Consider the following 27,484-nt stretch of genomic DNA (forward strand, 5'->3'; position numbering starts at 1 on the left):
AGGTCAAATCTCAGAGGGCTCAATATGTAAATGCAACGGGGCCTGTGACATGCTGTAATGAGGGGAAAAGTATAAGTCTGTTGACATGACTTCTCCAGCACTGCTGATTTGGAGCCAAGTAGCTCACTGCTCATCAATGGCCACGTTTGCTATGCATACTGTAGATAAAGAAAAGCCAATATTAATTCTCTATGACCTGCTTCAGACCCTGGTCCACCCTAAGCATGATCTTATTGATTTTAACAACTTTCTATCATACTTAAAGTTCCTACAATCTCCTCAACATCTCGACTACGTGTTTGGACTAGATTGTAAGCTCTACAGGGTAATGGCTGTCTCTTACGTATGTCTGTAGAGGGCTGCAAACCTTGTAGTACTATGAAAATAGTAAGTAGAAATATAGAACATGATGGCAGAAAAAGACCATTCCCCGGAGTCTACAAATGGGGCACAAATTTCCACATAATCTTGAGATGAGCGTGCAACTAAACTGGTTGACAAACCAATTACTGCCAATAAGTGGGTGCTAACAATTATCGGCGTTAATTGGCAACATTTTGGATTTGCACATGCATCTTGCTAGGCGTTATTCTATAAAGATCCATGCGCAGTTATTATAGCGCGCATGGGAGGGTCATGGGCAGGTCAGGGGTGTCCACTAAAGACGCACGCAAGGGATCCGCACCGAACTTACACGCCAGGGTTTACATCAGGTTTCAACTGGTGTAAATCCTTGCACCCAAAGTTTGGTACAGAAATCAACTGTACATGCTATTCTATAAACGGCATGCAACTCAGAGAGCTGTTTAGTTCTTCACACGTTTTTTTCAGCGCTGTTTTTTTTTTTTGAGTGCTGCTTACTAAATCTAGTCCGTATGACCTATTCAGCCTGTCCATCCAAAACAATGTTCCAGTGTCTAGAAACCTGTCCTCTCCCTTGGAGCACATCTGTATTTGCTCCATACTTTCTTGTTTCTGATCCTCTAGGCGTATAATTGAGCCACTCCTTTGTGTTATCGCTACAGTACTACTCTTGCCTCCTCCACCTCCACCGACAGGCTGTTCCATGTATCTACCATTGATTCTGTAGGAAAAATACTACTTTAAATTACTCCCGTCTATGCCCTTTCACCATTATCCATCATTCAAGAACCTCTTGTCTACTGAAATAAGCTGAACTCCTGTGAATTTATACCTTGGAACTATTTGTATGTATCTATAATGTATATCCTTAACCCACCTTTCCTCCAGGATAAAAGTGTTTGTCCTCTTATGCTTTACGATGAAGACTCTTGACCATTTTAATAGCCACCCTCTAGACCAACCCCATCCAGCTTATAACCTTTTGAAGGTGTGGTTTCCAGAATTGCATACAGTAGTTCAAATGAGATCCCACTAGAGACTTACTTACAAAGAGGCACCATCACCTCCTTTTTCCTGAAGGCCATTCCTCTCCCTATGTACCCAAGCACCCTTCAGGCTTATCCATCACCCTATCTACCAATTTGGCCGCCTTAGGGTCATTAGATCACCTCCAGATCCTGCTTTTTTATGTGTACTACCCCCTCGGGTTTTTAAAGACCAAATGCAGAACCCTATCTTCTTAGCATTAAATATTAGCTGCCGAACACTAGACCACTCTTCCAGCTCCACTGAATCCCTGTCCATGTTTTCCACACCTTCTACGAGGTATACGCTGTTATAGATTTTGGTATTATTTGCAAAAGGGCAAACCTTTCCACACTGACTCTCTGATATATCGCTGGCAGACATACTTAAAAGAGCACGAACCACGCAGTACACCACGGGTAATGCCACCTCAGACTGAACGTCACTTACCACAACCCTTTGTTGTCTCCCACTAAACCAGTTTCCAACCCCGTCAATCATTTTAGAGTCCAAGTCCACCACATCTAATGCTCTTCACTAATTCAACTCTCTGGTTGTTCAGTCACAAACATTAATGAATCAGATGCATCTGACAAGACCTACCTCTGTTAAAACCATGCTGCCTCAGATCATGTAATCCACTGGATTCCAGGAATTGCATTATTCTCTGTTTTTGCAGCAGCTCCACTAATTGTCTCGTCGCCCAGTTCAGACTCTTCGAGCAGCCTGTAGTTCCCAGCCTCTTCCTTGCACTTTATGTGAGGAGGGACCACATCCGCCTGTCTCCAGTCCTCCGGGACCACTCCCAGTTCTAAGGAAGCTTTGAAAAGGTCACACAGTGGAGCAGCCAGAACTTCCCTAAGTTCCCTTAATACACTTGGATGCATGCCGTCCAGTCCCATCGCTTTGTCTGCTTTTATTTTAGCAAGCCCCTCGCGAGCATAGTGTTCCAAAAATTATTTCAGGTACACCTCACTTCCACTCCTATTTGTTATCCTTTCTCTGCAGTTCTACTCCTGGCTCTAAGTGGACACTGAACAGGGATATTTGTTAAGAAAGTCTGATTTTGCCTCACCAGCTTCTAAATATTCTTCTCCTTTATCTTGCACTTTGACCTGTCATTAATACCTTAAAAAAAAAGTCTTGTCCCCTGTTTAACTTTATTGGCTATTTTTTTTTTTTAATTATTATTCCATTCGTATCTTTGCTCTCTAGTAGCCTGGCTGTCTGCATTTTTTTCTGCAAGCTGATGTAGTTTATAAACACTACAAATCAAATAACAAAAAGGTAATCCACTAACTGAAAAATAACTTAAACAAAACATTTTTTTTGAAAAAGGAAGGAAAAAGCCTCAAAGAGCTCAAAAGCTTGACAGATTTAAAGAGCTAAGCTGTTCACACTGCCCCAGTATATATATCAAGGAGGATTAAGAGTACTGCCAACAAGTGGAGGAGTGGCCTAGTGGTTAGGGTGGTGGACTTTGGTCCTGGGGAACTGAGGAACCGAGTTCGATTCCCAATTCAGGCACAGGCAGCTCCTTGTGACTCTGGGCAAGTCACTTAACCCTCCATTGCCCCATGTAAGCCGCATTGAGCCTGCCATGAGTGAGAAAGCAGGGGGTACAAATGTAACAAAAATAAAATAGATACTATTGGAGATTCTACATGGAATGTTGCTACTATTGGAGATTCGACATGGAATGTTGCTACTATTGGAGATTCTACATGGAATGTTGCTATTCCACTAGCAACATTCCATGTAGAAGCCTGCGCGGCCACATTGGTGATCTGCAAGGGCTGACTTCTACATGGAATGTTGCTAATAGCAACATTCCATGTAGAATCTCAAATAGTAGCAACAGTGGAGGAGTGGCCTAGTGATTAGGGTGGTGGACTCTGGTCCTGAGGAACTGAGTTCGATTCCCACTTCAGGCACAGGCAGCTCCTTGTGACCCTGGGCAAGTCACTTAACCCTCCACTGCCCCAGGTACAAATAAGTACCTGTATGTAATATGTAAGCCGCATTGAACCTGCTATGAGTGGAAAAGTGTGGGGTACAAATGTAACAAAAATAAATAAAAAATGAGACTGATTGAGATATATATTTTTGCATATCATTTAGACAGCTCTTTTTTCTCTTTAGAGTTGCCTTGCCGTCTGGGACCCTGAAGCAGCTAAGCAAAACGCCGGCCATCGTTGGCCCGGGGGCGTTTGAATAGCTCGATGAATGTTGGCTTGATCTTGCATCTTACATGAGTTTTCTCGAGATAAGTGCTTTATTGTACTATGCATGTTAAAGATTTCAAACAGCAAAAGACTTAAAAGAACAGAAATGGATAACTAAAAAGTATAAAGTTTTTCGCTTGGAAGGTTTTTTTGCTAATGATGAAGAGGAGATCAATTAGATCCGTTTAGTTCTTTAAATCTGCTAAGATTTTGAGCTCTTTGAGGCTTTTTCCTTCCTTTTTCAAAAAACTTGTTGTTTAAGTTATTTTTCAGGTACTGGATTATCTTTTGTTATTTGATTTGTTGTGACTCTAGTTTATAAGCACTAACCTTTTTCTTTTTATCTTTCTAGGGATCTCTTTTACCTCTTACCTTTACTTACTTTGCTAACAAAACAGGCTTGTTGCCCTGACAATGTCTCCTTTCATATTTTGAGAATACTGGACTTAGAATGCAAGTTGGAAAGAGAATTGCGACGATGGATTATACATTTGCCACTCAATCATCGAAGGAACTGATGGATATTTAATCTTTGTATGGACAAGCAAACAAGTTCATATGAAAATCTATGAGACTTGTTATAACGGTCAGCTGATTTTTTTTTTCAACGTTTGTCAAGAGTGGTTCAGCAGTGACGTTATCATTGGAACGGCAATAATATGTTATAAAAAATATGCTGGATCCTGTAGAGGAAAACTATATTCTGGTAGATTGAGTGCTTTATACATTTGAGTGAACATCATTACTTCAGGAGAAAGAGTGAGATACAATTTTATTGTTGGTTTTGAGTGTGAATGGTTAGTGTGAATAAGTATGTGTTGTGTGGTGAGGATATGAGAGTGAATTAAGCTACTACTACTACTACTACTTAACATTTCTACAGCACTACTCGAGTTACGCAGCGCAGTACAGTTTAACAAAGAAGGACAGTCCCTGCTCAAAGGAGCTTACAATCTAAAGGACGAAATGTCAAGTTGGGGTAGCCTAGATTTCCTGAATAGGGGTATGGTGGTTAGGTGACATTGAAGAGGTGGGCTTTGAGCAAGGATTTGAAGATGGGCAGGGAGGGGGCCTGGCGTATAGGCTCAGGGAGTTTATTCCAAGCATGGGGTGAGGCGAGGCAGAAAGGGCGGAGCCTGGAATTGGCGGTGGGGGAGAAAGGTACTGAAAGGAGGGATTTGTCTTGAGAGCGGAGGTTACGGGTAGGAACGTAAGGGGAGATGAGGGTAGAGAGGTAGGGAGGGGCTGCAGATCGAATGCATTTGTAGGTTAGGAGGAGAAGCTTGAACTGTATGCGGTACCTGATCGGAGGCATAGGTAAATCCATTAGTTGGAATAATTATAAAAAACAAGTGTTCAGTTACAAAATAAAGTTAAAGTTGAAAGCATTATATGCATTATACGTATTTATGTGTTTGGTAAGGTATTAATATATGTAATTAGATTGAAATTAATTTACTCATTAAAGTAATAATGAATATGCATGAGATAGATTTGTATATAATGGAGGTGACAGGCATGCAAATCTCTTCATGCATATTCATTAGGGATATTCTGAAAATCCGACTGGCCTGTGGACCCTCAAGATAAATTCTGAAAAATATCCAGGCAAGTTAAACCATCTTTCTGGTTTCAAGACAGTTAATTTTTACACATAAATCCAGACAGATGGCAATCCTAGCCTCCTGGGTCCTGAATACGTTAGGGCTCCACCTTTTGAGACCTAGGCACATGCCTAGTTTGCTTATGCCTTAATCCGATCCTGCCATATGGTGATTACTGAATCCTAGATGATCACCCAACTGGATTCCAATAGTCGTCGTAGCAGTATATGATCCTTCCAACGTTCTTCTTACTCCTTTAATTGGAGCATAATATAAGACACAAACACACACTGGTCGATATTCAAAATGATCAGTTAAAATCGCTTGTGCATCGCTATCCGCTAATTTTCAGTGGCACTTAACCGGTTATCACCACTGAAAATTAGAAGTTAATACCAAAATGAAAACTAGCTATTTTGAGGGCGTTCTGGGGAGGAGTCGGCACTTGGCCAGTTAAATGCCTTTATTCAGAACTCAACTGGCCAGGGCAGGGGTAGGCAACTCCGGTCCTCGAGAGCCGCAGGTGGGTCAGGTTTTCAGGATATCCACAATGAATATGCAGGAGATAGATTTGCAAGCACTGCCTCCTTGGTATGCAAATCTATCTCCTGCATATTCATTGTGGATATCCTGAAAACCTGACCTGCCTCCGGCTCTCGAGGACTGGAATTGCCTACCTCTGCACTAGGCTACTCCTCCACTGGCAACATTCCATGTGGAGGCAATGCGGCCGTGCAGGCTTCTGTTTCTGTGAGTCTGACATCCTGCACGTACGTGCAGGACGTCAGACTCACAGAAACAGAAGCCTGCGCGGCCGTGTTGCTGATCTGCAAGGGCAGGCTTCTACATGGAATAGCAACATTCCATGTAGAATCTCCAATAGTAGCAACAGAATCTCCAATAGTAGCAACATTCCATGTAGAACCTACAAATAGTTTCAAAATTCCATGTAGAATCTCAAATAGGGAAAGGGAACTGGGACTTGACATGCCGCCTTTCTGAGGTTTTTGCAACTACATTCAAAGCGGTTTACATATATTCAGGTACTTATTTTGTAGCAGGGGCAATGGAGGGTTAAGTGACTTGCCCAGAGTCACAAGGAGCTGCAGTGGGAATCGAACTCAGTTCCCCAGAATCAGAGTCTGCTGCATTAACCACTAGGCTTCTCCTCCACTAGCAACAGTCCACGTAGAAGCCTGCCCTTGCAGATCAGGAACACGGCTGCGCAGGCTTCTGTTTCTGTCAGTCTGACGTCCTGCACAAACATAAACAGAAGCCTGCGCAGCTGATCTGCAAAGGCAGGCTTCTACATGGAATGTTGCTAGTGGAATAGCAACATTAACATTCCATATAGAATCTCAAATAGTAGCAACAGAATCTCCAACAGTAGCCAACATTCCATGTACCACTGCACTAACCACTAGGCTAGGGGTAGGCAACTCCGGTCTTCGAGAGCCGCAGGCAGGTCAGGTTTTCAGGATATCCACAATGAATATGCAGGAGATAGATTTGCATACCAAGGAGGCAGTGCTTGCAAATCTATCTCCTGCATATTCATTGTGGATATCCTGAAAACCTGACCTGCCTGCGGCTCTCAAGGACTGGAATTGCCTACCTCTGGACCAGGGTAACTGCATAAAACACAGTCCCGTCTTTATGCAGCAACCCAAGGCCAGTTAAGTTCCGAGTATCGACGTAACCAGCTACGTGTTAGCCAGCACTGCATAAACCAGATATTCAATGCCAAAGCCCGGGAATAATGACGGCAGTGGTCAGTATAATGCTCACTGCCACCGGCACAGTGAGAGTTGTAATGAGGTGAGGTAAGATTTGCCGACTACGCATTCTGGATTTGTTTTTAAGTGGTTTGGGAGTTTTCTATCTCAAAGATCTTACAGAGCAATGACGAAAGGTCTGTTGTCTAGTGCATAGCACGTAGGCTGAAGAGTTCCCCAAGGATCATCCCTTTCCCCAATTCTATTTAATTTTCTGATGCAGTCATTGGGTGCTGAGTTAGAGAAACTTAATGTTAAATGTTACTTCTATGCAACAGGAGAATAGCCGGAAGCCCATTTTTTTGGGGGGGGGGGAGGGGGGGTTCAAAGATGGACTGAGGGGGCTAAGTATTCTTTCCCTCTTCCACCGCCACATTAAAATATACCTTATAAAATATACCTTAGTTGTCAGGTGTGGAAATGGAAGTATTCCATAACACGGTGCCTAAATCCTGGGAATGCCTGTGACCTGCCCGTGACCATCCCTTGGACAAAATAGCTGCAATCTAGGACAAACTTACTGCAATACAAAGAAATCCACTGTAGGAATATGCCTTGTAGTGACATCCGGAGCTGGAAAAGCTGAGTAAAATCATAAAAGATCTCTATGATTTCTGGAGGATGATTCCCGAAAAGAGAGATTCCCAACTCCGCTGGTACTGGCTTTTGCAAAAACCACCTAATCTGAAACAAAAATGAGTGAAGGAATTGTCATCTTTTTGACATTTTAAAAGAGAGTATTTGACAGCTAGGGTCTTCTCTGCAGTTTCCCCAATGCTTTGGTACAAATTGTCTTTTGAGCTTTATTTATTTATTGTTTGCATTTGTATCCCACATTTTCCCACCTCTTTGCGGGCTCAGTGTGGCTTACAATAAGATAAGAATAATGAAAATACATTTGTTACAACTTGGTTATGGGTTATATTGTACAAGTTATGCGAGATAATCGAATTATCATTAGGAATATCCCAATGGGACGTCAACATGAAGCTTAAGGGCAGTGTTAAGACACAAAAGCATATGGTGTACATATTTCTGTGAGTAAGTGTATGAGTAGTGTTCACTCTGAACCATTAGGGTAGTGTTACAGCAAGGTCTTTAAAGGTTTTCTTTCTTTAAGTATCTCTCCTTCTGTATTTAGTACCAGCTGGTGGGTCTGGAAGAGACATGTGTCCTACAGTTGAGGACGGGAAAGAGTGAAAGTTTTTGAAAATTGCTTCACTTTATTTTAATATATTGCATTTTTTGATGAAATGTTATTGTTCACTGCTCCGATAATGTTTTAACTTGTAGGCAGTATACAAATATTAAATATGTATTTCTGACCTGGCTTGGCCAATAGGATACTTGGCTAGATAGACCACTGGTCTGACCCAGTATGTTCTTATGTATGAAAAATAAGATTCTAAGAGAAACTCCGACACATACCTCCGACCCACCCCCATCCTCCCACCCTGTCAGACTGTCATAATAATGCTTGAATGTTTTCACTTATATACACTGTCAGCCAGCACATTTGCTTATTTCCGATCTGACGAAGAAGGGCAACCTTCGAAAGCTAATCAAGAAATGTATTAAGTTATGTCCAATAAAAAAGGTATCATCTTATTTTCTTTTCCATGTTTTATTTTGTTTGATTTCTATAGATTCTACATGGAATGTTGCTATTCCACTAGCAACATTCCACGTAGAAGTCGGCCCTTGTAGATCACCAATGTGGCCGTGCAGGCTTCTGCTTCTGTGAGTCTGACGTCCTGCATGTACGTGCAGGACATCAGACTCACAGAAACAGAAGCCTGCGCAGCCTTCTACTGTACATGGAATGTTGCTAGTGGAATAGCAACATTCCATGTAGAATCTCCAATAGTAGCAACATTCCATGTAGAATCTCCAATGGTATCTATTTACTGTCATAGTAATGCTTGAATGTTTTCACTTATATACACTGTCAGCTAGCACATTTGCTTATTTCCGATCTGAGGAAGAAGGGCAACCTTCGAAAGCTAATCAAGAAATGTATTAAGTTATGTCCAATAAAAAAGGTATCATCTTATTTTCTTTTCCATGTTTTATTTTGTTTGATTTCTATAGATTCTACATGGAATGTTGCTATTCCACTAGCAACATTCCATGTAGAAGTCGGCCCTTGCGGATCACCAATGTGGCCGCGCAGGCTTCTGCTTCTGTGAGTCTGACGTCCTGCAGTCAGACTCACAGAAACAGAAGCCTGCGCAGCCTTCTACATGGAATGTTGCTAGTGGAATAGCAACATTCCATGTAGAATCTCCAATAGTAGCAACATTCCATGTAGAATCTCCAATGGTATCTATTTTACTGTCATAGTAATGCTTGAATGTTTTCACTTATATACACTGTCAGCTAGCACATTTGCTTATTTCCCATCTGAGGAAGAAGGGCAACCTTCGAAAGCTAATCAAGAAATGTATTAAGTTATGTCCAATAAAAAAGGTATCATCTTATTTTCTCTTCCATGTTTTATTTTGTTTGATTTCTATTGATAACCTTAAGAGTGGACTAACACGGCTACCACACTCCTCTACTTAAGAGAAACTTGGAAAGAGGAGAATGGCAAAAGTCCCTGCAATATACCAAACTGTAAAACCACCAGCACAGTCACCCACATGGAAACAATATTTATTTATTTATTTGGTTCACTTGTATCCCACATTTTCCCAGCTTGCGCGGGCTCAATGTGGCTAACAAAGTTACAAGAAAATTACATAATACAGCAGGTTATAATAGTTGTATGAAAATTAACAAATACAGTAACATAAGCTGCTAATTATGAGAATACGGATGGGAAAACAGGAGCAACAAAAGGGAAGCAGACCTAAGTCAAAAAGCGGGAAATCAAACAAAGCGGAAATAGGGGTTTAAATAGTATTGTGAGCTGTGGGATAGACTTTATTAAACAAATAAGTTTTTAGTAATTTTTTTAAATGTAGGGTGATCCGTTGTCTCTTTCACTAGTCTCGGCAAAGCATTCCAGGATTGCGGGATGTTGTAGGAAAAAGAAGAAACGTAGATTTTTTTTTGTTACATTTGTACCCCGTGCTTTCCCACTCATGGCAGGCTCAATGCGGCTTACATGGGGCAATGGAGGGTTAAGTGACTTGCCCAGAGTCACAAGGAGCTGCCTGTGCCTGAAGTGGGAAATAAACTCAGTTCCTCAGGACCAAAGTCCATCACCCTAACCACTAGGCCACTCCTCCACTGTTGCTACTATTTGAGCTATTCCACTAGCAACATTCCATGTAGAAGTCGGCCCTTGCAGATCACCAATTTGGCCCCGCAGGCTTCTGCTTCTGTGAGTCTGACGTCCTGCGTCAGACTCACAGAAACAGAAGCCTGCGCAGCCTTCTATATGGAATGTTGCTAGTGGAATAGCAACATTCCATGTAGAATCTCCAATAGTAGCAACATTCCATGTAGAATCTCCAATAGTATCTATTTTATTTTTGTTACATTTGTACCCCGCGCTTTCCCACTCATGGCAGGCTCAATGTGGCTTACATGGGGCAATGGAGGGTTAAGTGACTTGCCCAGAGTCACAAGGAGCTGCCTGTGCCTGAAGTGGGAATCGAACTCAGTTCCTCAGTTCCCCCAGGACCAAAGTCCACCACCCTAACCACTAGGCCACTCCTCCACTTGTACTTTAGATTCCTGCAGGAAGGATAGTGCAGAATAAGATAAGATAAAAATTTTGTGTAAGTGCGATCCTATTCATGCTCCCCTTCTAATGTAGTTATATATTTCTCAATGCAGAAGATTTGAAGAAGGATGCTAGATTGGGAGACAGGCCAGATGTTAATCATCTCATAGACATAAAACCACACACCATAGAGCAGATCATGGTGAGACCCTCAACTGGGAAACAGATTTCGAACTAGACCACAACAATGTTCCTTTGAATATTTTCATCATCAGGTCATTGATGTAGTGGTCTAGTTCGAAATCTGTTTCCCAGTTGAGGGTCTCACCATGATCTGCTCTATGGTGTGTGGTTTTATTTCTATGAGTATGGCTATTCTTATGTTCTTATGTGTTCAGTGCATGTCTTCCAGCGCCTAAAATTTCAGTGACCTTTTCAAAATTTACCCCCGATTGCATAGCAGGTTTCTTGTTTTTCTCTTGCTCTGATTCCAATAGTGTAGTGGTTCCCAAGCCTGGTCCTGAAGGCACCCCAGCCAGTCAGGTTTTTGGGATATCCACAATGAATATTCATGAGAGATATTTATTTATTTATTTGTAGCATTTATATCCCACATTTTCCCACCAATTTGCAGGCTCAATGTGGCTTACATTTGCCGTAATGACGGTTGCCATTTCCAGGTAACAGAATTACAAATGGTATTGCGATAAGGTGCATACATACATGGAACATATAAGGAACATAACATATATGGCACAGATCGTGGTATATATATATACCGTGTGCATATATAAATGATAAACAAGAATACATTATGGTATTGCATGAAGATTCCTGAGTAATAAATTGGATTGTAACATACATTAGGTCATCGACTATAGAGAGATCCTATTCGATGTAAGGTTTAAAGTGGTAGAGCTTGATTATTCATAGTAAAGAGGTTAATCAGTCATGTGATAGGAGTTCGGATTTGTATAGATCGTGTATAATTTTATTATTTAGTGTTTAAGATGGATGTTGATGGTATGCCTTCTTGAAAAGATCTGTTTTCAGAAGCCTTCGGAAGATGGTTAGGTCTTGCGTTGTTTTTATGGCCTTCGGTAGTGCGTTCCATAGCTGCGTGCAGATGTATGAGAAACTGGTCGCGTATGTGGATTTATATTTTAGCCCTTTACAGTTAGGATAGTGGAGATTGAGGAATGTGCGTGATGATCTTTTTGCGTTCCTGATAGGCAAGTCTATAAGATCTGACATGTAGGTCGGGGCTTCCCCGTAGATGATTTTTGTGGACCAGGGTGCTGACTTTGAACGCAATTCATTCTTTTAGTGGGAACCAGTGTAGTTTTTCCCTTAGGGGTTTGGCGCTTTCGTATTTCGCTTTCCCAAATATGAGTCTGGCTGCACTGCCTCCATTGCATGCAAATCTCTCTCATGAATATTCATTGTGGATATCCCAAAAACCTGACTGGCTGGGGTGCCTCCAGGATCAGGTTTGGGAACCACTGCAATAGTGCCTCTGTTAAGAGGAACTAAAAAAAAAAAATTGCAGTTCACAGTTTGCTCAGTTATTGAAGTTTCTTAATTAAGAAGGCGTGCTTGACTTCCTCATTTTGAAATCATGAGAAAAATGCAGCTAGTTATGGTGGAGTGTGTAACATACCTGCCCCTGTTTGTCTATCTCCTTTTTTCTTACTTTGATGATATCAAAGCTCATAAATTCACTTGTCCATGAATGTAGAAACAATGGTAGAACGTTTAGTACTGACATGAAAATAACTTCTTTCTGGCCAGAGAACTTGGATAATAAGAGGGGCACATTCTATTGACTGGGATTTATTGTCTCCATTGAAATACCCCAGAGTAACACAATCTTTCAGGAAATTGTATCTGAGAATTCACTGTACTCAACTGGTGGTGTATTTCAATAGAAAATCAGTTAACGAGCTTATCTTCCAATCAGCTACCTACAAAAGACAAAATAATCTGAAAGAAGAGATCTACCAACAGAAGTTTAGAGGTTAACCTGAGCTTAATAACATTACATTACATTAAGGTGCTTGTATTCTGCAATTACCTGTCCAGTTCAGTGTGGATCACAAAGGAAGAAATCTAGGCCATTCATAGAGAACAACAATGCTCATGGTAATAATTATAATAATTTTTTTTTTTTTTGTACCCCACACTTTTTCCCACTCATGGCAGGCTCAATGCGGCAGGCAATGGAGGGTTAAGTGACTTGCCTGGGCCGGGAATCAAACTCAGTTCCTCAGGACCAAAGTCCACCACCCTAACCACTAGGCCACTCCTCCACTGTTGCTACTATTTGAGATTCTACATGGAATGTTGCTATTCCACTAGCAACATTCCATGTAGAAGTCGGCCCTTGCAGATCACCAATGTGGCCGCGCAGGCTTCTGCTTCTGTGAGTCTGATGTCCTGCACGTACGTGCAGTAGAATCGCCAATAGTAGCAACATTCCATGTAGAATCTCCAATAGTATCTGTTTTATTTTTGTTACATTTGTACCCTGCACTTTCCCACTCATGGCAGGCTCAATGCGGCTTACATGGGGCAATGGAGGGTTAAGTGACTTGCCCAGAGTCACAAGGAGCTGCCTGTGCCTGAAGTGGGAATCGAACTCAGTTCCTCAGTTCCCCAGGACCAAAGTCCACCACCCTAACCACTAGGCCACTCCTCCACTCACCTTATTGATACTGGGAAATTGCTGTAACCATATTAGTTCAAAATATATCAAATCTATACAAGCAACCAACAGGGCAAAAGTTGCTCCCATCATGCAAGCTGCAAACGGGGCCATTTTACTAAGCTGCGTAGGTGCCTCAGTGTGCCCAACGTGTGTCAATTTGGAGTTACCGCCTGGCATTTTTTACGTGCGTCCGCTATGTGCACCGGAAATTAATTTTTATTTTCCTGCGCACGGCGGTAATCGTCATTCTACATGCATAGATGATTACTGCACGGTTACCGCGTGAGACCTTCTAGTTCATTTTCGAAAGTGATCGCCGGCCATCTTCCAACACAAATCGGGAGATGGCTGGCGATCTCCTGAATCCGGCGAAATTGATGTAATCGAAAGCCGATTTTGGCCGGGTTCAACTGCTTTCCATCGCAGAGCCGGCAAAACATCAAGGGGGCGTGTCGGTAGGGTAGTGAAGGTGGGGCAGGGGTGGGACGGGGGCGTGCACACGAGATGGCCGGCTTCGCCTGATAATGGAAAAAAAAAGCCAGGCTTGACGAGCATTTTGCAAGCTTTACTTGGTCCCTATTTTTTCAGGACCAAGCTTCAAAAAGGAGCCTCAACTGACCAAATGACCACTGGAGGGAATCGGGGATGACCTCCCTTTACTCCCCCAGTGGTCACCAACCCCCTCCCACCGAAAAAAAAAAACAAAAAAAACTTTTTTCCCAGCCTCAAATGTCATACCCAGCTCCCTGACAGCAGAATGCAAGTCCCTGGAGCAGTTTTTAGTGGGTGCAGTGCACTTCAGACAGGTGGACCCAGGCCCATCCACCCCCTACCTGTTCCACTTGTGGTGGTAAATGGGAGCCCTCCAAAACCCACTGTACCCACTTGTAGGTGCCCCCCTTCACCCCTTAGGGCTATGGTAATGGTGTAGAGTTGTGGGGAGTGGGTTTTGGGGGGGGGGGGGTTGGGGGGCTAAACAACCAAGGGAAGATAGCTATGCACCTGGGAGCTACTTTTATTTTGTTTTAATTTGTACAAGTGCCCCCTAGGGTGCCCGGTTGGTGTCCTGGCATGTCAGGGGGGCCAGTGCATTACAAATGCTGGCTCTTCCCATGACCAAATGCCTTGGATTTCGCCGGGTTTGAGATCGCTGGCATTTTTTTCCATTATGGCCAAAAACCGAGGCCAGCCATCTCAACCCCGGTGAACTCTGACATTTGGCCGGGCCCAACCGTATTAGCGAAGAAAAAGATGGCCGGCCATCTTTTTCGAAAATACGGTTGGCTCCGATCGCTTGTGGCGCCAGCACCAGAGATGGCCGGCCACCTATTTGGTCGGCGCCTTTCCATTATGCCCCTCCACACCACTAAGTCAATGGCTGGCAGTAAGGTCTGAGACCCAAAATGGAGATGCGCCAATTTTTTGCCGCACGTCCATTTTCGGCAAAATTTTTTAAAAAGGCCTTTTTTTTACAGGTGCGCTGAAAAATGGATCTGTGCAGAACCAAAACACATGCCTTTACTAGCGCAGCCCATTTTCGGCGCACCTTAGTAAAAGGACCCCTTATAGTTGGTCAGAATATAGAAAAGAAGTTTCTTTCAAAGCTAACCTAACCAGACCCTTCAAAAAAATATGCTGGTACTTGGTGAGGTCTAGGACAGACTCCCAAAAATTGCTCCGGGATCATCAACAATTTATCATCATGAGGTATAGATGTGTTCAACGAGACCACATCTAATGTGGCCATCAGAAAAGGAAAGTCCATGGAACTTCCTGCAAATTCCGTAAGAACCGAGTCGTATCTCTGACATACGATGTACCTTCTTCTACCAATGGTTTCATAAACCAATCCAGATATATTGATAAAGGCTCCAGAAGGGAATTTTGTGATGACATAATTGGTCACACAGGAAGTTTATCCAGGCTCTCGTGAATTTTTGGAAGAATATTTTTAAAAAAGCAAGTATACTTGGAAACTGAGAATTCAAAAATTGGAATCCAGCGTGTGTCAAAAAACCTTCATTCACACCGGCTTGTGTGATCTGCAAAATTTCCTGTTTTAAGCTATCTGTAGGATCTTCAGTCAGACATTTATATATGTAACGGTCTTGGATAGTTGCCCCATCACTTCTTTTTCCCCCCAGTTAGATAGAAGTCTCGTGTTTTTTGGACTCACGTTTGTTTTTGGTGTTTTTGTATTTGTGTGTGTGTGCACAAGTCATCTTTAATTTTTTTTTTTTTTTTAGTTTTAACATTTTTATTGATGACACTCTGAAAAATACATCATTGTATGCACATAACTTATGTGACATAACACACTCTCAAAGAAGAGGATATTGAAGCAATACAATCAACAAACGTATCATCAACAGTTTTCAATTTCTTCCCCCTATAAATCTGACACCCGCCCTCCCATCCACCCTCTATTCCCCGGACTTCCAGATGTGAAAAGGCTAGTAATAGCGACATTCAAGTGACACCTGCTTTAATGTTAGAAGGAGAGCATGAGTAAGATCCTCTTATGTAGTATATACTATTCAATGCAGAAAATGTTAAAAAAGGATGCTAGGCTGCTGAGACAGGCTGGACATTAAAGACAAAAATCAACTCATAGTTAGATCACACACAGCAAACCAAGGTGACGCCTTTATGGGAGTACACTGCATTAATTACCTTATAATCATCTCAGAAGAAAACTTACAATAACCTAAGAACGAATGACTTTAAAGATATTTATTGCATTTGTATCCCACATTATCCCACCTCTTTGCAGGCTCAATGTGGCTTACAATACATCATGAATAGTGGAAATAGAAGAGAATATACATTTGGTTTACAGAGAGTATTGGTTACATGGTGTTGAAATACGTAATAGTTTTAAAGTAAAAGACATTATAAGACATTTCTGGATATATTAAAGAATATACAGTTACATGTGCTGATCTTTGTGATATATCTTGTCAAAGAGGTTTTCAATAGTTTACGTTATCAATAGAAATCAAACAAAATAAAACATGGAAAAGAAAATAAGATGATACCTTTTTTATTGGACATAACCTAAATGTATTAGGTTATGTCCAATAAAAAAGGAATCATCTTATTTTCTTTTCCATGTTTTATTTTGTTTGATTTCTATTGATAACCTTAAGAGTGGACTAACACGGCTACCACACTCCTCTACAATAGTTTACGGAAATTGGTCAATTCATAGACCGTCTTCAGGTGGCGTGGTAACGCGTTCCAGAGCTGTGTGCTCATACAGGAAAAGGTAGATGCGTGCATTGATTTGTATTTCAGACCTTCACACTTGGGAGGATGAAGATCAAGGAATGTGCGAGAAGCTTTTTTTGCGTTCCTGGGTGGTAATTCTATTAGGTCTGACATGTAGGCTGGGGCGTCCCCATGGATGATTTTATGGACTAGGGTACAGAGTTTGAACGTGATGCGTTCTTTAAGTGGGATATAATTATATCAGACACTTTGAAATTAATAAGAAAGGACTGAACAAAAATCTGGGCGTTCTGACTCATTATGAGCTATAGAACTAATCTTTGCAAAAAAAAAAACCAAGAACACAAACAGCAAAGGTGACAAAAAAAAAAAGTCCCAAAACAAATGGTGCTGTGCAGAAACGTATTGGAAGGTATTAAAGACTCAGTACGAGCCATATTTTGGCCATAAGGCCTGCCTCAGGAGTCAATGCCAGCAAATACACAATCAAACATATAAATGGCAAGAGGCGTACTCACTCGCAAATGCGCAGTAAAGACCCTCTCTGTCCCTCCCCCGCGTCAATACATGATGACGGGGGCGTGACAGAGAGGGAACCTGCGCACCTGCGAGTGAGGGAACCGCCTTCGCCACCGCTCCCCCCCCCAGGGTTGCCGCTACCGCTCCCCCCACCCACCCGGAGTCGCCACCGCCACCCACCCTCCACCCGGCCCGGGGTACCTGGCTTCACTATTCAAACCGCCGGAACGCAGCACACAGCTCATCTGAGCTGCCGTTGGCCTTCCTTACCTGCTTGTGTCCCGCCCTTGCCAACGTTACGTCACACAAGGGCAGAACGCACGCAGAGAAGAAGGAAGGCCGACGGCAGCTCAGATGAGCTGTGTGCTGCATTCCGGCGGTTTGAATAGTGAAGCCAGGTACCTGGCCCGGGTGGAGGGGTGGCGGAGGGGACTCCGGGGGGGGGGGCTTTCAAACCCTCCCCCCCTTCCTTTACTAGCCCGTTTTTATGGGCTCAACGGCTAGTGGTATATAATCTTGAAATGTACATGAACAACTGCACCAATATCGCATGTCAAAGATATATCCTGCCTTAATGTAGTGTTGCAAAACAGCTCTGTAGACAAGCTGGTATTGACTCCTGAGGCAGGCCTTACGATCGAAACACGGCTCGTGTTGGGTCCTTAATACCTTCCAATAAATTTCTGCACTGCACCATTTGTTTTGGGAGTTTTTGTCACCTTTGTTATGAGCTATAAAATTTTACTGCCTGTCACCTTCTAATCACTCATCAACCTCTCCCCCACCTTTTCCCTTCCAGATTATCACTGGAATAGCTTTCATGATTCATCTACAGTGATACCTCGGTTTTCGTCGATAATCCGTCCGAAAACAATCGGCGAAATCCGAAACCGACAAAAACCGAGGCAATCGTCGGGGGAAGGCTCAAACCCTTCAAAATCTCTCTCATGCCCACATCCTGGGCAAAAACAACGCCACGCTGAGCAGGAGAACGCGTGGGTCGCACTTTGTTTTCGCAAAATTAGCAGCGAGGTCACATAGGCATGCTGACGAAATCCGAGACAAAGTTTTCGCGAAAAAAATCGACGAAATCCGAAACCGACGATAAACGAAGCCAACGAAAACCGAGGTATTACTGTATATTGCCAACTTTTTCTCAATCTGTTCTTACCCGAGGAAGATAGTGTTAGCTCCCAAAGGGCTAGTCAACAAATGTATTTAGGAGCCAGCCCACAAAACATACCTCCAAATATTGAAACCCTGCAGCCAGCGTTTAAAGTTATAGCCATGTATTCCACACTGACCAATACCTAGATACTGGCATGGAATATTTGACTCTAGAGTGAAGGTGGAGGTTATCTGAGTAGTGATGATATTCGGTTCTCGTACCCACATAACTCTCCGGATAGTTACCCAGGAACTGGCACTGAATTTGGGTAGTCCCCAGCCAACTTCTGGTTCTGCCTTGACTCCACCCTGCACTGCCCGAATAATGCTGGGGCAGTGATGCCACTGAAAAGTATTGCTCCAGTGAGCGGACTTATCCAGGAAGGAGTCACTCCTACGCAGATAAGTACTGATGAATAGGAGTCAGTGGCTCAGACTTTGCAATCTCCCCTCCCCCCCCATTCTCTCCAATGAAGTTGAAGACCAAGGTGGGAGAGAGATCCTCTTGGAGGTTTACTACAACTGCTTTGGGGCCCAACTTACTAAGGCTGTTCCCCATTCCGCTTCCAATACAAAAGAAAGCTTAGCAAATCAAGCCACTGGCAGAAATACACAACCAGCAGCCCCCCCCCCCCCCCCGACCAGTCGCTCTCTCTCTTTCTCTGTCCCCTCACTCTCTCTTTTTCCCCTACTGTATCTCCATCCAGTCTCTCTCTTATTTCATTCCCTTACTCTCTCATCACCAAGTCTCTCTTCCCCACCTTATCCTATCTTACCACATCCCTAAATCCACCTCCCCTCTTCCCCCATTCTCTATCTCTGTTAATGGCTCTCACATCCTCCCTGTCTCCTAACCTTGGAGACATCTTTGATTCCTCTCTCTCCTTCTCTGCGCATATTCAACAGATCGCCAAAACCTGTCGTTTCTTTATCTACAACATTAGCAAAATCCGCCCCTTCCTTTCTGAATACACTACAAGAACCCTTATCCAAACCCTTGTCACCTCTCGCTTGGATTATTGCAACTTACTTCTCACTGGTCTTCCTCTCAGCCATCTCTCTCCTCTCCAGTCTGTCCAAAATTCTGCAGCACGACTTATTTTCCGCCAAAATCGTTATACCCACACTAGCCCACTCCTCAAGTCACTTCACTGGCTCCCTGTCCGCTTCCGCATACAGTTCAGACTTCTCTTACTGACCTTTAAATGCATCCATTCTGCAGCCCCCCATTACCTCTCCACTCTCATCTCTCCCTACATTCCTCCCCGTGAATTCCGCTCACTGGACAAATCTCTCTTGTCGTCCCCCTTCTCCTCCACTGTTAACTCCAGGCTTCGTTCCTTTTCCCTTGCTGCACCTTATGCCTGGAATAGACTTCCTGAGCCTCTACGTCTAGCTCCATCTCTACCTGTTTTCAAATCTATGCTGAAAACCCACCTCCTAACTACTACTCAATTGCCTCCCCTTGTTCCTTCTCACTCAGTACTTCCCTCACCCTTAATTGTCTTGTCTGTCTGTATTATTTTTTAGATTGTAAGCTCTATTGAGCAGGGACTGTCTCTCTATGTCAGGTGTTCAGCGCTGCATGCATCTGGTAGCGCTATAAAAATGTTAATAATAATAATAATCCCTTCTTTTACAATCAACCAGCCCCCAACATTACATAGAACTAGCTACATCCCCTCATCTAGCTCTCATCACCCACCTAGTGACTCCTCACAGCCATTGTCTACTGTTGGCTAGCCGTTAAGTGGAATGGAGGCGTAGCCTACTGGTTCAAGCACTGAGCTGGCAGCCCGGGAATGATTCAAATCCCACTGCTGCTCCTTGTGATCTTGGGAAAATCACTGAACTTTCCATTGCCTCATGTACCAATAGACTGTAAGCCCCTTGGAGACAAGGATGTGCTTAGTGTACCTGAATGCTACTACTGAAAAAGGTGCCATAGTGTTCCGTATGATACCCACATTGGGGGGGGGGGATAAAATCTCACGGTATTTTTCTTTTATTATAGGGGAGGTCCTTGATACAGCTCGTACTCGAGCGAAACATGCATGTCGGGCAACAGAGCCCCTGGGTCTGATATTAAAAGGTAAGTACAAACAAAGTTTTAAAAAACATACCTAAAAGATTTGTAAAAAATCGAGTGCACCGATGAAGAAGTTGGTGTTAATTACATTGCCATATTTACATCTTTGGCAATGGACACCGCTGAGGTCACCAAAACTGGGTTAAAATAATATGTGAAAATTCTGGTGGAAGCATTTGCTGTTCAGAAAAGATATATTTTCTATGACTGTCTACTGGATCCCTTAGGAAGTATATTTCAACTACTGAAAAAGGTACATAAACCATTGAACCAGCATTAGCCCAGCTCTCCCAACCTCCAGTTTTGTCTTACTCTGCAGTCCCCTTTCTGCATCATATGACTCTGAGTACTAGCTGCATAATGCAGGAATTACTACCCTGATCTAGGGCAGTCAAGCCTTGTAAGACTAGTGTGTGGTATTTTCTGTACCATGCAGCTCAAACTCACAAAGCATTAGAAATTAGGCACAAATCATGGGTGCCGGGGAGAGGATTTTTTTATCCCACAGTGTGACTGGGCACCTGGGATTTGTTGTTAGTTCAATAAATGCTATCATAGTAACATAGTAGATGACGGCAGAAAAAGACCTGCATGGTTCATCCAGTCTGCCCAACAAGATAAACTCATGTATACCTTAACTTGATTTGTACCTGCCTTTTTCAGGGCACAGACCTGCATGGTTCATCCAGTCTGCCCAACAAGATAAACTCATGTATACCTTAACTTGATTTGTACCTGCCTTTTTCAGGGCACAGACCGTACAAGTCTGCCCAGCAGTATTTCCCGCCTCCCACCTCCGGCACAGACCGTATAAGTCTGCCCTCCACTATCCTCGCCTCCCAACTACCAACCTCTCTTCCCCCACCTGCTCCGCCACCCAATTTCGGCTAAGCTTCTGAGGATCCATTCCTACTGCACAGGATTCCTTTATGCACATCCCAAGCATGTTTGAATTCCGTTACCGTTTTCATACATGCGTGTTGTTAGTTCAATAAATGCTATCAATTTTTTGGTCTTTTATTTTTGTTAACCTTCATTTCTGTGCATTAACACAGCTACCACATTTAGAAAGGACCCAGCTCAGGTTTGAGAAAAACAGTTTTTTTAGGAAACCTGTATTTGATCTACACAACTAGATGTAAAGTTGTGAAATCGTCTTCAGGATGGACAGTGACAGGGTCAGACTAAAGGCTCAGCTACAGCTCTGGAATTACTTTAAGGTGTTAAGAAAAATATTCATCAGAGTTTTGAACAGATACAGAATGGGAGAAAACTCTTTTCAGAATAATTTGAAAGAAGTGGCAACTCTTATGTTCTTAAATGAAACCAACATAAAATATTTCAAGATCTTGTAATCTAGAGTTCCTGTGGGTGCCACTCAATTTTTAATTAAAAAAAAATCTTATTTAATTGTTGCATTCATTTTTTTGTATTTGAGAGATGCGACACAGATCTGGAACAACCCACAAAGCCAAACAAATGTTTTAAATTAGGACAACAATTAAGTGTTCCACTTCCAAGCCAACTTTCGCTGTAAAAAACCATAAACATTGCTTAATTGGCCACTCAAGGGCAATGAGTTGACACAATGGCAGAAAGAGCTGGAATTAAAGCTTTTATTTTAAAAACTGGATTTAACTTTGGACCCACTTCCTGGACATATAAATATGCCATTTTACAAGCATAAACAACTTTAAATGTTATGGGTTTAAACAACCTGAGGCGCTGGAATGAAGTGAGAGCTTTTTGCTCTGTTTATGGATCTTAAAACAAGGTGACCCTATTTCTGCAGTAATGTTTGGACAGGGGACAAATATAAACAAATATGGATGAGTCTGTGCTGCAGAAATGTTTGTGGTAAATGGCTATATAGGAAAGGGTTACCATATGGCTCCAGAAAAAGGAGGACGGATTGAGCCAGCCGGGTTTTACTTCCAGTGCTTTCAATGGAAGTAATTGAGCCAGCCGGGTTTTACTTCCATTGCTTTCAAATGGAAAGCAATGGAAGTAAAACCCGGCTGGCTCAATCCGTCCTCCTTTTTCTGGAGCCATATGGTAACCCAGAGAGCACCCCCCCCCCCCCCCCCCGAGCTCCTTTCGGAAGATCTTAAAGTAACAAGATTCGGAAAGAAGAGCAATTCGGTCTGAAATTCAGTAGGGTTGCCAACTGGCTACAGATTCGTCCTACAGGGTTGATCCAGCCCTGGGTTTACCCCACTGCATGCAGGAACTTGTAGTCTTGCTTTCCCCAATAATCCAGTTTGCCAATCAGAACTACAAGTTCCTGCATGCAGTGGGGTAAAACTTGAACTGGATCAACCCTGTTGGGTGAAATCTGGAGCCAGTTAGCACTCCTAGAGGCAGATGCACTAAAGCTAAATGAGCCTTTAATGACCCTCCAACGAGGAAAATTTGATCCGTTGCATGCATCAAAGGGCTTTTACCGAGGAAGCCAGCAGCTAACGAAAATGGAATGGAGATGAGCAATTAGTGTGAAAACCCCATTGAAACGACATGAACTAACCTTTTCCGATTGCCTTTACGCAGGAAAAAGGCAGGAAATCTAACGAGAGGTCTGGACCTCTCGTTAGGACAGCTCTGTGCCAGGAAAAATCATTAAGTTAAAAAATAAACAAACTTTGAGCCAATCCCAGCGCATTAGCAGAGCTAAAAGCGCTGTGATTGGTCCAAAGGACGTCAGAAAACACATCAAATAAAAAAAATAAAAAAGGATCGGGAGGGGGCAAGGGCGCTCATCAGGAGCGTCCTGTATGGACGGCCTTGCCCCCCCCCCCCCCCCCCGCTGCTCCCCACTTTCCGCCGCTCTCCCCCCCCCCCCAAAAAAAGCAAAATTCTAGCAGCCCCGGCCCCCCTCCCTTCCTCACTACTCTGTCTCCCCCCAGCTCCGCCTCCCGACATCCTCCGCCCTGTGCCCCGCCCCCTCTTGGGGTCGTCACCGCCATTCCCCTCCCTCTTACCGGGCCCGTGCAGCGCCTCTCTCCTCTGTCTGAAGGCGCTGCACGGGCAAGAAGAAAGCTGATGCCTGCCTTCGCCCAGCTTCTGTCGCGCGTCTCTCTCCTCCTGCGCCCGCCCCTGTCTGACGTCAGTAACCTACGTAGGGGGGCAAGGACGGCCATACAGGACGTTCCTGACCAGCGCCTTTGCCCCCTCCCGACCCTTTTTTTTTATTTTTGTTTTGATTTGGGAGCCATGTGCTTGTGATTTGACTGTGTTTTGACTGTTTGTGGCATGCGCAGAGCAGCTAACATAACGCTTGGCTGCTCTGCGCATGATTTGGGGGCCGATTAACGATGTGTATTGTGATTCTTTGATACATTGTACGTTTCAATACCGATCTCAGCATGTGTGACTTTTTTTTTGGTGCATTTTTCGTTATTTTAAAATCGTTAGGGACTTTAACGATTTAGATTTTTTTACGTTTGGTTGCTGCATCTGCCTCCTAGTCTGAAGTCGCAGCAAACCCACCTAACATCATTAGAATAAACCATGTTCAGTCTTAATTAGGTTACACCAATTTCACATCTCCATGCACCACAAAAAAAGCAGCAGACCTTCTTTAAGATTGCGAGGCCAATGCACAGAGGTCACCATTAAATATGGAAGCCGTGGGTGACCCATGCACAAAGAGGATGGCATGCAAATGAGATGCATGGTAATTTAACAGGGATGCACAAAGGTCGTCATTAAATTTACATGCATGCCACCCCCTTTGTGCATTGGTCACTGTTTGCAACTCGGTAAGCTCATTTGTGGCTGCAGTATTTAATGGAGGGGAGGGGGGTCACTAGACTACCATGGACTTGTTTTAAGTGAGGGGGGCTCGAGGGGGGTCCACTGGACCACCTTGGTTATTTAAAGTCATGGAGGTACCACCAGGGATTTGGGGGGGCAGGGGCAAAGAGGGTGGGTCCAGTGGACCAAAAGGAATTTTGTGGAAGGGGAGGGGGGATCACTAGACCACTATAGAGTATTTTTAAGTTGTGCAGGGAGGGCTCACGAGGGAGTCTGCTGAACTCTAGTGGATCCCCTCTCAAGCACCCTCCCCCCACACTTAGAAAAACTTCATGGTGAACTTTGCGGCTGAGGGGAGATATGATAGAGGTCTATAAAATAATGAGTGGAGTTGAACGGGTAGATGTGAAGCGTCCATTTACTCTTTCCAAAAATACTAGGACTAGGGGGCATGCGATGAAGCTACAGCGTAGTACATTTAAAATGAATCGGAGAAAATGTTTCTTCACTCAACGTGTAATTAAACTCTGGAATTCGTTGCCAGAGAATGTGGTAAAGGCGGTTAGCTTAGCAGAGTTTAAAAAAAGGTTTGGACGGTTTCCTAAAGGAAAAGTCCATAGACCGTTATTAAATGGACTTGGGGGAAATCCACTATTTCTGGGATAAGCAGTATAAAATGTTTTGTACTTTTTTGGGGATCTTGCTGGGTATTTGTGACCTGGATTGGCCACTGTTGGAAACAGGATGCTGGGCTCGATGGACCTTTGGTCTTTCCCACTATGGCAATACTTACGTACTTATGTGTCAATTGCAATTGACAGCTTCGAGTTGCAAACAGCGACCGATGCGCAAAGGGGGATCCATGCATCTCATTTCCATGCCACCCCCTTTGTGCATCGGTCACTGTTTCTGACTTGGTATTTTCTCCCCCAGCAGTTATATTTTATGGCTACCTTTGAGCATCGGCCCCTAAGTAGGAAAACAACATAAACAACTGTCCCGTTCATCTTACTGTGAACTAGGAAAGGGCCTCAAGACCCAGAAAATGTTCAATTCCCAGCCTAAGCCCAGACCCTGCACATCCCACTTTTGGAGGAAATGAAACAAAAACCTACAACTCACTTGCAAATGCTGGTCAGGTGTCCGCCTTGGCACAGACCTGAGCTCCTGGCAGTATTTATTTATTTATTTAGTTACATAGTAGATGACGGCAGAAAAATTACATTTGTACCCCGCGCTTTCCCACTCATGGCAGGCTCAATGCGGCTTACATGGGGCAATGGAGGGTTAAGTGACTTTGCCCAGAGTCACAAGGAGCTGCCTGAAGTGGGAATCAAACTCAGTTCCTCAGGACCAAAGTTCACCACCCTAACCACTAGGCCACTCCTCCACTGTTGCTACTATTTGAGATTCTACATGGAATGTTGCATTCCATGTAGAAGTTGGCCCTTGCAGATCACCAATGTGGCCGCGCAGGCTTCTACATGGAATGTTGCTAGTGGACTAGCAACATTCCATGTAGAATCTCCAATAGTAGCAACATTCCATGTAGAATCTCCAATAGTATCTATTTTATTTTTGTTACATTTGTACCCCGCGCTTTCCCACTCATGGCAGGCTCAATGCGGCTTACATGGGGCAATGGAGGGTTAAGTGACTTGCCCAGAGTCACAAGGAGCTGCCTGTGCCTGAAGTGGGAATCAAACTCAGTTCCTCAGTCCAAAGTCCACCACCCTAACCACTAGGCCACTCCTCCACTGTTGCTACTATTTGAGATTCTACATGGAATGTTCCAACATTCCATGTAGAAGTCGACCCTTGCAGATCACCAATGTGGCCGTGCAGGCTTCTACATGGAATGTTGTTAGTGGAATAGCAACATTCCATGTAGAATCTCCAATAGTAGCAACATTCCATGTAGAATCTCCAATAGTATCTATTTTATTTTTTTACATTTGTACCCTGCGCTTTCCCACTCATGGCAGGCTCAATGCGGCTTACATGGGGCAATGGAGGGTTAAGTGACTTGCCCAGAGTCACAAGGAGCCGCCTGTGCCTGAAGTGGGAATCAAACTCAGTTCCTCAGTTCCCCAGGACCAAAGTCCACCACCCTAACCACTAGGCCACTATTTATCTTCAGCCTATCTATAAAATCATGGTATGAACACATTTCATACACAAACACCCTCTCCCCCCCCCCCCCCTGAATAGGGCACATGGGATTGCACTAGGTAAGGGGCTGATTTCTATATAAGCCTGTGATTGGAAGTCTGGCAGCTGCTCACAAACCTCTGCATCTTGGAAAGGGCCATTGATTTGATATACTGCCTTTCTGTATGCAGGTACTTTTTCTGTCCCTAGTGGGCTCACAATCTAAGTTTGAACCTGGAGCAATGGAGGGTTAAGTGACTTGCGCAGGGTCACGAGGAGCTGCAGTGGGAATTGAACCCAATTCCCCAGGTTCCCAGTCCACTGCATGAACTGAGGGAGGTGAATCGAACGATTTAATTCCATCGATTCTTTTAGGCTCTTTGGTTTCTGGTGCTTCAATAATAAAGTCGACAACTAGTAAATATTTGAGGACTACTTGGCAAAAGTGGGGAAAGAAAAAGATCATATACGAAACACACAAAAACGAAGGGGAAGATAATAATGTATCGTTTTAATGAAGTTCTGCTTTTTGAAATGCGCGGCTTCTGGTATTGTTTGAATACTACTACTACTTAGCATTTCTATAGCGCTACAAGGCGCACGCAGCGCTGCACAAACATAGAAGATAGTCCCTGCTCAAAGAGCTTACAATCTAATAATAATTAATAATTGAATAATTAAGGAAAGTTTGTTATGCAAACACTACCAGAAGCCGCGCATTTCAAAAAGCAGAACTTCGTTGCTTTATGTATTAAGCGAACACTTCCACAAATCACTATATCGTTCGGTCTTTCACTGAATCCACGGTGTAACTTAAAGCTCACTCAGCCTGTGGCATTAAAGACCGGTGCGTCAGAGCGCCTTGAAAACAAAGAGACCAGTCAGAGCTCACAAAACAAAAGGGAAGTTTTTGTACCTACCTTCATCTTATCTCTCTGTGCAAATAATATACTGCAAGGTCAGCTTAAACTATCCTGTGGACAGTCACATTGCTCATACTTACGCTCCTCGGAGGGAAGGTGCAGCTCTGTTTCCATTCTCAGACTGATCCCTATCTACAAATCGAATCTGTCTTCGTCAAGTGTCAAAACTTGCCCCTTTCAGGTCAGAGCCAATCGGGGAGGCTCGGTGTGTACCAGAGCTCCCCCTGCCGGCAGGAGTCCGGGTTGTGTGAGAGCAGCGGTAATCGGGATCAATCGAA

The 27,484-nt window shown here is 43.5% G+C and overlaps 1 long non-coding RNA gene across 1 annotated transcript; it reads right to left on the bottom strand.

Moving 5' to 3' along the window:
• Positions 1-3: 3 nt before the first annotated feature.
• Positions 4-27,484, bottom strand: LOC115458960. Its single transcript, XR_003940176.1, has 3 exons — positions 27,287-27,484; positions 7,515-7,677; positions 4-158 (listed from the first exon to the last, which is right to left on the bottom strand). It is a non-coding gene; the product is annotated as an uncharacterized LOC115458960 (long non-coding RNA).

This window comes from Microcaecilia unicolor, unplaced genomic scaffold, assembly GCF_901765095.1.
Source record: "Microcaecilia unicolor unplaced genomic scaffold, aMicUni1.1, whole genome shotgun sequence".
NCBI lineage: Eukaryota > Metazoa > Chordata > Amphibia > Gymnophiona > Siphonopidae > Microcaecilia > Microcaecilia unicolor.